Source organism: Lonchura striata, chromosome 1, assembly GCF_050655825.1.
Source record: "Lonchura striata isolate lonStrDom1 chromosome 1, ASM5065582v1, whole genome shotgun sequence".
In the NCBI taxonomy this organism is placed as follows: Eukaryota; Metazoa; Chordata; class Aves; order Passeriformes; family Estrildidae; genus Lonchura; species Lonchura striata.
This window is the reverse complement of record NC_140703.1, coordinates 110655849-110668260: the sequence shown is the minus strand read 5'-3', so window position 1 is coordinate 110668260 and position 12412 is coordinate 110655849. Positions and strand designations below refer to the sequence as shown.

At 46.6% G+C, this 12412-nt stretch overlaps 1 long non-coding RNA gene across 2 annotated transcripts in view; it reads right to left on the bottom strand.

The window, feature by feature from the left end:
• LOC146768820 (uncharacterized) overlaps positions 1-12412 on the bottom strand; it is a 29910-nt gene that overhangs the window by 1123 nt on the left and 16375 nt on the right. For both annotated transcript variants that reach the window (XR_014956887.1, XR_014956886.1), the window contains exon 3: positions 253-359. This is a non-coding gene — a long non-coding RNA (uncharacterized LOC146768820). The remainder of the gene's footprint in view (positions 1-252; positions 360-12412) is intronic.

The window sequence follows — 12412 nt, the reverse complement described above, 5'->3', positions numbered from 1 at the left end:
TTTTTCCCCACTGAGATGTTTTTAAAGTAAAAATATGAAATGTAATAGAAATCTTCAAATAAAATGAAAAATTACAGTATCCTGTAAGGAAAAGATGCAGGCATCTACTTTTCTGGCATATTCAAATTTGGGATCATTTTACTTTATGGTTTAGTTTTCCACTCCTGAGACCTATGAGGCTGGTAGGAGCTGTCTGATTATCCCAAATGAGCTCAGGCCTCATCCTGAACAACAGGTTACCCTAAACTTTACCTGCACAGGAAAGTTTTGCCAGATGCCCCAGCCCAGAACACAGATGACACCACTATTATGGTATAGCTGCCTTCTCCATATGCTGCTCCCTGCTTTCCCAAGTTCAACTACAAAAGAAAAAAATACCATGTTAGTGTTAGGATGTCAGACTGCGCCCAGAAGAGCTTTCCCACAAACACAAGGATGGAGATGAAATCCCTGCAATTATTTATCCTGGTCTGTGGATATCCCTGCTGTGTATTTCAGCGGATCCACTGGCTCCTGTGGGAAGAAAGGAAGAAGGAGAGTGTTGCTGAGTGACTTGGGAGACCAGCATCAGACTGGACATCACATAACAAGGAGTAAAAAGGAATTTTTTCAAGGTTTCTACAGTCTCCAGGACAGCTGGGAGCTTCAAAACCCTTCCTTTGTATCCCTCCCGTGACTCTGTTCCCCAGAGCAGAGGTTGAACTCCTCAGCCTCACCTTCCTCCCCTGTCCCTGGGGAGCCAGGCCACCCCTTCAGGTGTTTCTGAGACAAACATCAGGATAGAAGGGTTATGAGGCACATCTCAAAATCTGCTTTGCTGCTCTGGAGGGAACAATCCATCCGTGGGGAAGGCTGTGAATTGAGGGATTACAGTCCCCTCAAGTGCCAGGTTGGTCTCAAGGCTCCCAGCTCCAGGGAGAGCAAAGTTTCCTCTCTGCAAAGCAGAGGGCTCACCAAGCATTTCTGAAGTGACACTGACACCAGCAATCTTTAGGGTATGCAAGGAAAACTGGTGTCTGGGTAAAGTTTATGAAACACAGGAGACTGCAGGGGAAATAGGCCCCTGGGGAGAAAATGCACATTGAAGAGCAGGGTTTGCCCAGGAGCAGGGGTCCTGGCAGGGGGAAGCAGCAGATTGCCTCTCACCACCAGAGGTTACACAAGCAGCTGGACACGTGTAGTTAGCTGGATGAGACAAGACAGAAGCCTTAGGAGTTGACCTGGAGAACAGGCATCAAGAAGTGCTGCAGTCCTTTATTTCAATGCAGCTGTTACACCCCAATAATTTAATGTACTCTTTTTGTAATAGAAATGCTGCTGCCAGTACCCACCAGAGCACCATGTAGCTGGTGCTGACACTGATAGGGACCCATAGAGAAGGGAAAACCAGCAGGACACAGGGCTTCCTGAGGTTTCCTGAGGCTTCTTGAGCTTCCTGAGGCTTCCTGAGTCTTCCTGAGCTTCCTGAGGACTCAGCCTCCAGATTCAGAGCAGAGATGAGGAATACTCTTCTTTTAGCATTTAGGGCACCAACACAGAGATGCAGCTGGGAGTTGTCCTCCAAAACCAAATGAGGGATGCTGCTGCCTCCATTTGGAACAGGTTATTTATCAGTTTTCTGAACACAGTCCTTTTCACTGGGTACAGGATCTGCCCTTGGAGCTTACACAGATATGGAAGGGGAGGCTAAAAAAAGCAGCCTGACACTGACAGGCTGATAGTGCAGGTTTGAGGGGAAAGTTATGTGAGCCTGATAAACCAGCTCATCACATTGGTCACAAAAGCTGCATAATATTGGATCCTCTTCATTCTTAAAGGTGTGTATAACAGTGTGCTGGCCATTCCACACTGAGCTGAGCCACCAAGCCACATGGCACTTTCATCTGCCTCCCCTCATCCCAGCATCCTTCCAGCAGCTGCCTGGAGCACTCTCACCATTGCTGTCCTGGCCTGTCCCTGGGCCTAGTGGATGCTGCCAAGTGTTGCTGCTGGTTGGCAGAGGTGCCAGGTGTCCCTACAGCCTCTCTCCCTGCTGGCACAGTGAGTGTCCTCCAGCCTAGGGGGTGACAATGTGAATAATGTGGATGGTGCTTAGGACAGGACCCCACCCTAGGGATGCTGCAGGTGCAGCTTTGTATCACAGAGTCAAACCAGAGAGTCCTTTAATGTCAGGTTTATTAGAGCCTGGAGATCCAGGCCCTCCTGCAGCATGTGTGAGAGGTGGATCTCTTGGCACAAAAGCTGCCAATCTCATGGATTGCTGTCCAGTTGTAACTTTTCCAGTACCACCCTGCCCCCTCTGCCTTACCATAAAATGGCTTATTTTGCATTCCTGCACTTTGGGTGCTTCCCTAATCCTTGCTGCACCTCCCACAAGTGGGCATCTCTGTAATTTCCTAGAAGCCACTGAGATGTGCTCTGCACGGGGAATGGAGTGGGGTGGACGAGGGAGGCACTGGAGCTCTCACAGTCCCAACCTCATGGTGCCCACAGCAGAGGCTCCCCCATCCTCCCATCCCTGTGCCACACCTCCCATCACCCTTCCTTTGGGCCTGTCACCCTGCCCCTGCCTCCTGTCCCCTGCCCCTGGCTGACCTCCCCACAGAGACTGGTCACTTCTTCAGCGCCCTGATAGTCAGGCCATGCTCTCCTTGTTTTCTCCCAGTGTTTTTTGTCCTCCTACAATGTAAATTAATGTGGGATATGCCTTGGCCTCTTGAAATGTACATTTTAAGGAATTTAGAGATTTTAGAGGAGCTAAGATTTTAGTTAGAAATAAGCCTTACTAGAGTTAATTAAAATAATAATAATAAATGAGTAGGCCTAGATTAAGTAGGGAGTTAGTAGTTAACTAATAATTGATTGCTTGTCAGCACAATGTTTAGTTAGCTGGGTTTATAATGAAGAATATAGAAACTGACAAATAGCTTTTAGGAACATAAGACAATTGTGGGCCTCCTCTGTTCCAAAACCAATTGAAGACAAGGAATGGGAGTTCTACCAAGAGTTCATTTGTCATATTTGCATTGAAAAGGTAGAAAGGTCAGAACGAGGAAGACTTCATTTACTTCCTCATTTTGGGACCCCTCCCCATGAAAGAGACCACCAGCCCATTTTAAGGGACAAACTATGCATGCTTAACAGCTTTTGGAGTGATTAGCATATGAAGCAGGGAATGGGATGTACCAAAATTATGAATATGTATTTGTGTTTTGGGTATTCAATACTTGTATGGATAAAAAGACTCTGTAATCACCTGGAAGGTGTGGTGTGTATTTGGGAGCTATCCCACACGCTGCCTGGTGTCAAATAAACACACACTTTCTAACTTTAAACTGTTAGAGAGTTTTTGTCCACCACAGTTGGATATCGGTACTAGATCAATATCCATATTTTTTTAATAAATCATTCTCTCCTTTGGGAATATTAAGGAAAACAGTTAATTATATTTTTTTTCCATTTACCAGTGGCCAGCTTGCAACAATAAATTATCCTTACCATGTCGTGCAAGTAAATTTGCTGTCTCCTCTTGAGACCTCTTCCCTTGCATGTCTGAAGAGTTTCATATTTACCTTGATCTCTTGCACAATATTCCTTTCATTATTTATTTTTCTTTTGTGTGTTTGTCTGTGTGTGTGCACACGTGCGTGTTACTTCTTTCACTCTTTCCCCTCTGCCCTGTAACACCTCCCTCCCTTCTCTGGGGTGATGTTTTACACTTCACACATGCTTCTCCCTTATCTTTGATTATTTTCTGTTCTTCCATCCTCACAGTGCCCTGCTTTAACTCCCATGGTATTTATTCCTGTGTGGCCAGGCTGTGATTTGTGTGCCACTGCTTCTCATCCTCTGCCAGCCCACTTCATGCCCTTTCTCTCCTTCACCATGCCTGGTTCAAACTCACCCATAATCCTCATTTTATCCTTTGCAGTTGCACTAGGAGCAGATTTCTCCACTTCTCCCTGTCTGGGAGCTGCTTCCACCTTTCTTTAGGATTTAGGGGAACCACAGGCTCTGCCCCTCTCCAGGTGGGAGCTCCAAAGAGCCTCAGCAAGCCCCAGGAGCAGCTGGCTGGCCCCGACTCGCTCAGTGCCCAGCAATGAGGGGGGGTCCTGGCTCTGGGCTGGCTCAGTGCCACCTGAAGCTGGAGGGGCTGGGGAGGAGCTGAGCCCCTGCAGAGCCTCCCCAGTGCCCAGGAAATGGTTAAACCACAAGGTGTGCCCCAGGGGCTGTGACAGCAGAGAAACCCAGCAAAGGGCAAAGTCGGGAATCTGCTCTTTCCTCTGGAGATCCCCAGCTCCGGGTTTATCTCAGCCATGCCAGCCAGATTGTTTAAAACATCCTTTAATCTGTCCCAAGAGTTAGGGTGGGCCTCTGATTTGAATCACCAGTCCCATATACTATTGTCCTAATGCCCCTTATCTCAGTTATTGCTCAACATTCCTCAGCAGCAATTACACCTTTCCTCTCCAATCTCCCCCAAAGCATCTTTTACTATTTACCAGCATTGATTTTCTGCATCCCATTTTATTTATGCCTATTGTGTCTTGAATTATAAAGTAAAAGGCAAATTTGCAGACTCTGGCATGTTCCTGAGTCCCTGTGTGCCTGTTCTCATTCCTACCTCTTCCATATACCACAAATTGCTTTAATTAGCGAAGGTACTTTAAGAACTTTCAGAAGGAAGCCTTGAAGAGGAAGTGCACATATTTTTTGTTTATCTAGCACCTCTTTTCTATTTTATCAGTGGGCAGATGTGTCTTCTTATCTGTCCTTGGTATACTTCTCCCCTCTTCTCTGTGGATTTCTTGCTAAATAAAAAGAAAAATGCCTCCTACCATGGAAACATTCTCTTTATCTGGGCTCCTGGAGCTGGGGCTTCACAGTCAGAGGAGGTGATGAGGTATCAGGTCTTGTGTCTGTTTGCATGGGATGACCTCCCAGGACAGGTCATTGGTTTAAGAGTCAGTGATGGGCTAAAAGCAGTCTCTAGACTTGTATGGATGGATAATGACTATTGGTTATGGCTCTGCACCTTCAGTAAAGCCTTAACTGATACAAATCTACTTGTGCTCACTTAAGAACATCTTCTAGACCACAATTGTCCAGCAAAATATCAGCTGGGTCTTTAGGATGGACTTCCTCTGACTGGAGTGAGGTAATGAGCTAGGGACAACCAGGAGAAATCAGAGGTGCTGTGGGAAGTGACAGACTCCAGTAACTAGAAAATGTAAACCCACATGGAGAAAAAACTCAAGTGTCTATGCTTCTGGTTTGCTTAAACATGTTGCTTCAATTCTATTTTGACACAGATTTATTTTTCCTTCTTGACAAAGATTCTGCCTCTCCTTTCTTTTCTCCACTGCTTTTTGTTGCTGTTAACTGTCACTAGAAAAAGCAACAGCAGAGGGGAACAAAGAAACTATTGTGAAACAAAAGCAGGCGTAAATAAATGGAGGTTTTCTGGGGTACTCCTAAAAACTAGACAAAACCTTCTTTCTCTTCTTTTGTAATGAATCATTAATTCCCCAGGGGTTATTGTTCAGCTGATGAACGTGCATAATGCTCAGTTACACTGGTGCAGGTGCTGGGGTATAGCACACAATATAGAAAACATGCCAGTTCCAGGATGCTGCACAGATTGCAGCATCTGCCCTGCTAGAAAATTACCTGAAAGTAGAGTTTCAATTTTCCCTCTTCAGCAAAACAGACCTTGTTTATTGGTCATTATGATGCAGAGGTTTACATATTAACAAGCATCTTTCCAATAACTTCCATATCTCTGAATCAACCCCCAGGCAGGTTAATAATAGCAAGGCAGCTCCATTTTTACCAGGTTGAAGATACTGAGGAGGGAAAGCATGTTGCTAGACAGTGTTTTGTGAGTCTCTGATGGGATCAAGTCCTGCCTCCTTGGAAGGCAGTTTGCTGTTTGGGCTGTCAGGTTTTAGGGATGAGCTAAGGTTACTCTGTGGGCTTTTCCAGCATGAGCCCACCAAAGCCCCATGGAGGTAAAGGATGGGTTGTACCTTCAAGGGTAGCTGTTGTGCACTCGAGCCCCACCTGGCTCTGGTGGGGAATCAGAGGTGAGACAAAGTCGGCCACTGACTGCCAGCATGGGGTTTTCTCCCATGGGAGAAAGGCTGCAGGACACCCAGCCCTCTGAGGGGCCACTGGTGAGATGGTTCCTCCTCACTCCTTGCCAGCTGCTCTGCAAGCTCAGACCAAGAAGAGGATGTCAGGCACATAAGTTGGTGGCAACAGTGGTTTGTCAAGCCCCTCGCAAAGTCCACCCAGATGAAGTTTACTCAGCTTCCACCCACAGCCAGTTGTGACTTCCTTGCCACATTTTGCAAGATGTTTCTGGTGTGAACATCAGCTCCCAGCAGCTGGTTGATGTTAGCATACACTTCTGGTCCTTAGGAAGGACCTGTGGTACCAGGGCAGCCCTGTGCCTCTGTACGGTGATCCCTGGGGGTGAGCCTGCCAGTGGGTGTACCCCGAGCTGAGGGTCACCCCTGCTCTCGAGGACCTTGTGTCTCACCTTTACTATTAGAGAGGACTCCACCTCCTGCAGGTGTTTCTCTCCTGTGCTCTGCCCTTCTCAATGGTCTTCCAGCACCATTTAAAGCTGGGCTGTAGGACCCTGGGTTGAGCTCAGCTGCCTCTCCCCTCCACATTCTCAGAGGAAGGCGTTTTGTCCAGGCTGTGAGACAGTTTTGGGGGTATGTGCTGTCCCCCTGTTTATTTTCTCAGCATCCTTTCAGGAACTGCACAGCAGGCCTGGCTGCAGCATGCTGCATCACCGCCTTTGGTTCTGGCAGTGCAGGCACAGAATCCACACCTTGGCTTCTCCTGTTTACTGCTCTGCACCTCACAGCATCCCATTAGCCTGTTTGCAGTGCTGCTCTACTGAGAGTCATCTCCAGCCGTTTGCTTTACAATCATCAGATTTATAACAAGCTTGACCAAGCCCCAATCTAATTTGAAACTGTGCTAAAGCACTTTTATATTTACTTTAGTAATGAAATAAAAATTTCAGTTCTGTTCTCAGAGTGATTTATTTCAGCATCACTACTGGTACAATATCTCATTTGTGTTTCATAAATTGCCATAGGCAGAAACAAAATGTGAAAACTGTTTTCAGCAAATTACTCCTAAAGAGGATGTTTTCCCCTGTACACTTACACAAACAGATTTGCCTTTTCAGCTCTAACCAGTGATTTTGGTGCTCAATCTGACATCTATAAAAGGTGCCTGATCTTTAGAAAAGGGTGGATAGACATCTGATTATCCACCCATACCTAGTATGGCTTAGACTGGATACATAAATATAATGCTAAATTCAATAATTTTTGAAGCTGTGGACAAAAGTTATTTAGAAATAATTTTTTGTGTGATCAGAATGTGGTCAGCTAACTTGCATCATGGCACCAGTGTGAGATGTCCCTGACAGTTTTGTTTCTAGCCCTAAGTTGTCCAGCAGGATCTGATCTCCCACTAAGGACCAGGGGAGGTGAAGAGTTCAAGGCAAGGAGTCTCCACAAAGGGGATGGAGAGGGTGGGCTTCAATTTTGAAACTAATTTTCCCCTTTGGTCCATCAGCGCCCAGATTTATTAACCTTCCCAACAGGCTGTAAAGCCCATCTATTTCTCTGTTCCAAGCTAAGGCTATTGCTAAGGGTGTGAGCTGAGGAAGAATTATTTATGGAAGGTCCTTTGTCTAAGTTTATGCTGTTATTTTTAATTTATGTGGTAGGCGCCCAGTGTACTGCTAAGATGCCTAGAGATGCATTTAAAAAATTTGAATACATAAATAAGTAAAATACTCTGTACTCAACCAGACCTAAATTGTACAGTACAAAGGGAGGAGCAATTCAATAGACATTAGGAAAAGCACCAAAAAAGCAGAGCAGACCTTTTTGCAGATCCAAGATTCTTGTTGCAGATCCAAGAATTCTTGCCCCTGAGCAAGAAATGGAGAGAAGATACAGCTGGCAGCCCAGATTTTGGGTGGTGTTGCAGCTCATCATCCAGCTTTTCACTTGAGAGCTGAATGCAGGTCTGCAGCAGCCTCAACCCCCACCAAAGTCAGTACTTTTCCTAAATGAGCTGATGTGTAACCCAGTCACGGGTGGTGAAACCCCGGCCCCTATGGAACTGACAGGTTCTTGGCCAGCAGCTTGTAGGGAAACCAGGGTTTCACCAAATTATTTAGTTGTGCAAGTCAGGCCTAACTACAGGATGAATCCATTGTAAGGCACCCACCACTTAAGACAGATGTTTAAAGAATCAGAAGACGTTAAGCAAATAAACATCAGCTGTCCTATCAACAGGATGGCTCTGATTGATGGTGCAAGCATGATAGTGTGCACTAAGCACAGCACACATCTACAAAAGTACATAATTAGAGGTAGCAGAAGATTTGTGAATGTGACACAACAAGCAGCTTGTCACAGATGTAACCAAGAACCACGCTGGCCTGTGATGGGGTATCCATAAACATCTATAATTATACATAATGGGGCTAGAGTATGCTGATAATATACTGTACTTATTGGATATGTAATCCCTGATAGCATCACACAAACAGTGTTGAGACGTTCTTGGCTAAACTATACAAGCAATAAATACAGAATAATAAATGTATGCATTTTGTGTCCTTTCATTTGTGTACGGGTTTAATTCAAATTACAAGGACACGTAGGAGCAAAGGCAGAACACGTCAGCAGCTCTGCACACACCTTGCTGTGGCCCAGGAGCACCTGCAGCAGAGTCTGCAGTGTGGGGAGTGGGCTCAGGGTCTTTGCTAGATGACAAACACACCCACATCATCAAATTATTCACAACAGTGAAAGTGTGGATAGAAAAACTCCTCGCCTTGGTTTCCCTGAGGCAGATTTGCACTGTGACCAAAAATAATAAAAACATTACTGAGTTATCTCTTAAACAAACTAGCTCAGGCAATTTTACCAGTTTGGTGAGTGTGGCACAGGCTATGATGACCACAGACTTTTGTCTTGGCTGCTGAGAGCCCCCATGGCTGTCGCTGCCATGGATACTGTGCCAGACCTGTAATTTAAAAGGCACCAGCCTGGCTGATCTGGCCAGGCTGTGATGGCATCTCATGGCTGTGCTGGGGGCTTGGCCTCAGGAAGCAAAGGTGGCAGCTCCTCCCTAAATCCAGTTTATTTATTCAGGATTTTCTGTCTGCACTTTGCATTTCACGCAGCCCAGGATTTAGGCTGGCATGGGGCATGTCCCCTCGAGCAGGTGAGCCTCTGTGGGCACGTGAGCATTTCTGAGGAACCCTCCCCAGAATGAGCCAAGCTGTGGCAGAATCCAGGCCATGAGCAAAGTGCACGCTGCACACGTGTCAAAGCATAATCACAGAAAAAGGATGTGACATAGCAAAGACTCTTGTTCCTCTCCTACAGCCCCAGCTCACGTGGGTCACCAGGACGTGCTAGAGCCCAGCCAGCAGCTGCCCCCAGGGCACAGGGATGAGGACAAGGACATGTCCCCTGTGCACTGCTCACCCCAGCACTGTGTCACCACAGCCCACGGTGTCCTGCTGGGCTTTTCCCATCTTTGTGCCATCAAACCTTCCCCGCCCCAAAGGAAACAAACACTGTGGCAACAGCCACTGCCCTCCACTTTCCAACCTGTGGTTCCCAGTGATGGACTAAACCAGCTTGAGCAATGAGGAGGATATATTTGCCATTAAGTGCATGGGCAGAAATACCTGAAACAGTAATTGATGGAGGCATTGATCTCATTTGCTGATGTGAAGCAATGGGCACCTGCTGTCTAAGAGAGGATGTCAGTTTGCATTGCACAATTTGGAAGTTTTATTCCCTTTGTTTTGAAAGAAGCCATTAGGAACCAGATGGCTCAGGGGTTTGGTAATAAAATATGAACCCTCTCATCTCTCCATCGGCCATTCAAATATGACCTGTTGTGTTAGTCATAGAAAAGCATCAGATTACTTGCTGGTGTCTTACACAAAATGAGGTATCTGTCCTCTTTGCAACCCAGCTCCAGATGAACAGATTTTCCTGGTGAAATAGCAGGATTTTGTTTTGGCAATTTGACTTTCAGCTTAAAAAATCAAGTCTGTCTGGACTGTGAGCTGCAGTAAGCTCCTTGCCGGGACCAAGCTGAGCCTGACTGCTGCCTCATCCCTGACACACCTGCCAGGGACACAGGGAAGGGACAGCTCTGAGACATCTTCAGGTCTGGATAACTCCCGAGTGAAAGTTCCTTATGCACAGTGCTTGGCCAATGCTCCTCCAAGGGAAGAGCATGCTGGAACAGGCCTGTGGCTTTATCAGGATGACTTTCTGGGGAAAACACTATTGAAAGCAGGAGAAGTGATGAAACTGCACGTCTCAGCTGATCTGGGTTGAGCCCTGCAAGGAAAGGCTGTGTGATGGTGAATGGAAGAGAACCAGAGGTAGCCCTCAATGACAAAACATTTTTATTATCTTTTCCACTTAGTAGAGATGCTTTGAAATTTTCAGTCTCTGTGCTGCCAGCTGGAGTGTGAGGATTGGAAAGGGTAAGGGAATATCCTCCATCAGGTCTCTGGTTGGGTCCATGACCCACACAGTGGCTGAAGCCAAACAATCTCTCTTTTGTGGTAAATCAAATGTCATGGAACAACAGAGGCTCATAAAGAAATGCTGGTAAATATAGAATTATAGAGTCACAGAATCATTTATGTTGGAAAAGACCTCTAAGATCACTGAGCCCAGCCATTACCCCAGCACTTCCAAGTCCACCACAGAACTGTGTCCCTAAGTGCCACATCTACACATCTGTTAAATATCTCCAGGTGTGGGGACTCAGCCACTCCCCTGGACAGCCTGTTGCAGTGCCTGATAATCCTTTCCATGAAGAAATCTTTCCTAATACCCAGCTGAAACATTCCCTGGCACAACTTGAGGCCATTTTCTCTTGTCCTATCACTTGTTACTTGGGAGAAGAGTTCAACCCTCACCTGGCTACAACCAGCTCAGAGAGCAATAAGGTCACCCCTGAGCTTCCTTTTCTCCAGGCTAAACACTCCCAGCTCCATCAGCTGCTCCTCACAGGACTTGTGTTCCAGACCCTTCCCAGCTCCATTGCCCTTCTCTGGACACGCTCCAACCCCTCAATGCCCTTCTTGTACTGAGGGGCCCAAAACTGAACCCAGGTCTGGAGCTGTGGTTTCACCACTGTCGAGTACAGAGGAGTGGTCACTGCTCTGGTCCTGCTGGTCACACAGTTGCTGATCCAAGCCAAGATGTTATACTTTGGTGTATTGGGTTTTCAAGGCCAGGTTTTGGTTGCATTCAGAAAGAGGGATGAAACAGGATAGCAGAGCAGAGAGAAACACATCTTCAGTGTCTTCAGTATTCAGTTTTCCCTACTCATGACAAACCTCTGCTATTGTAGGCACTGGCTCTCTCTTTGGACAGCTAAGGAAATAAGGCTTTTAAGGAAAGTGTGCATGTTGTGGTTTAACCCCAGGTGGTAGCTAAGCCCACACAGCCTCTTGATCACTCTCCCCAGGTGGGATAGTGGGGAAGAGAATCAGAAGAGTAAAGGTGAGAAAATTCATGGGTTGAGATAAAGACAGCAGGTAAATCCAAAGCAGCACTCACACAAAGAAACAAGGAATTCACTCGCTGCTTCCCATGGGCAGGCAGGTGCTCAGCCATCTCCAGGGCAGTAGGATTCTATCATGTGTAATGATGATTTGGGAAGACAAACAGCACTGCTCTGAATGTCCTTCCCCAGCTTCCCTCCTTCCCCAGCTCTATATGCTGATCACAGTGCCACGTGCTGTGGGATATCCCTGTGCTCAGCTGGTGCCTGCTGTCCATCTGTGTCCCCTCCCAACTCCTCCTACACTCCCAGCCTCCTGAGGGGCAGAAAAGGCCCTGATTCTGCCTAAGTCAAGGACTAAAACATGCAGAAGCTATCAACACTGTAGCACAAATCCAAAACATAACCCCATGGAAAATACTGTGAAGAAAACTAATTAAAACCAGTGCAATATTCCATGTGCCCTTCTGGCCTCGAGGACAGGACCAGAGTCCTGGGCAATGCTTGGTGGAAGACAGAGCATCTCTGACACTGGAGCACTTCCTGCCTGATTTCCTCAGGCACAAATGTCAGCAAACTTGTAAAATCTCTTGTGCTCCTCTGCAGAAGTGAGGAGCTGTCCCATCCACTGATGAATTATGAGCTTGGGCATGACCCTTGCTGTGCTGAGATTTTTGCTGGCCATTACCCTTCTTTGGGGTACACAAAACTGTGTACCTTATAAAATCCCTTCTTTGGGGATTTTGGGCAAGGCAGAATCAGTCCATGCTCCAGCAACATTCCTGAAAAAGATGGAACAGGCAAATAGCAGCCACTTGCA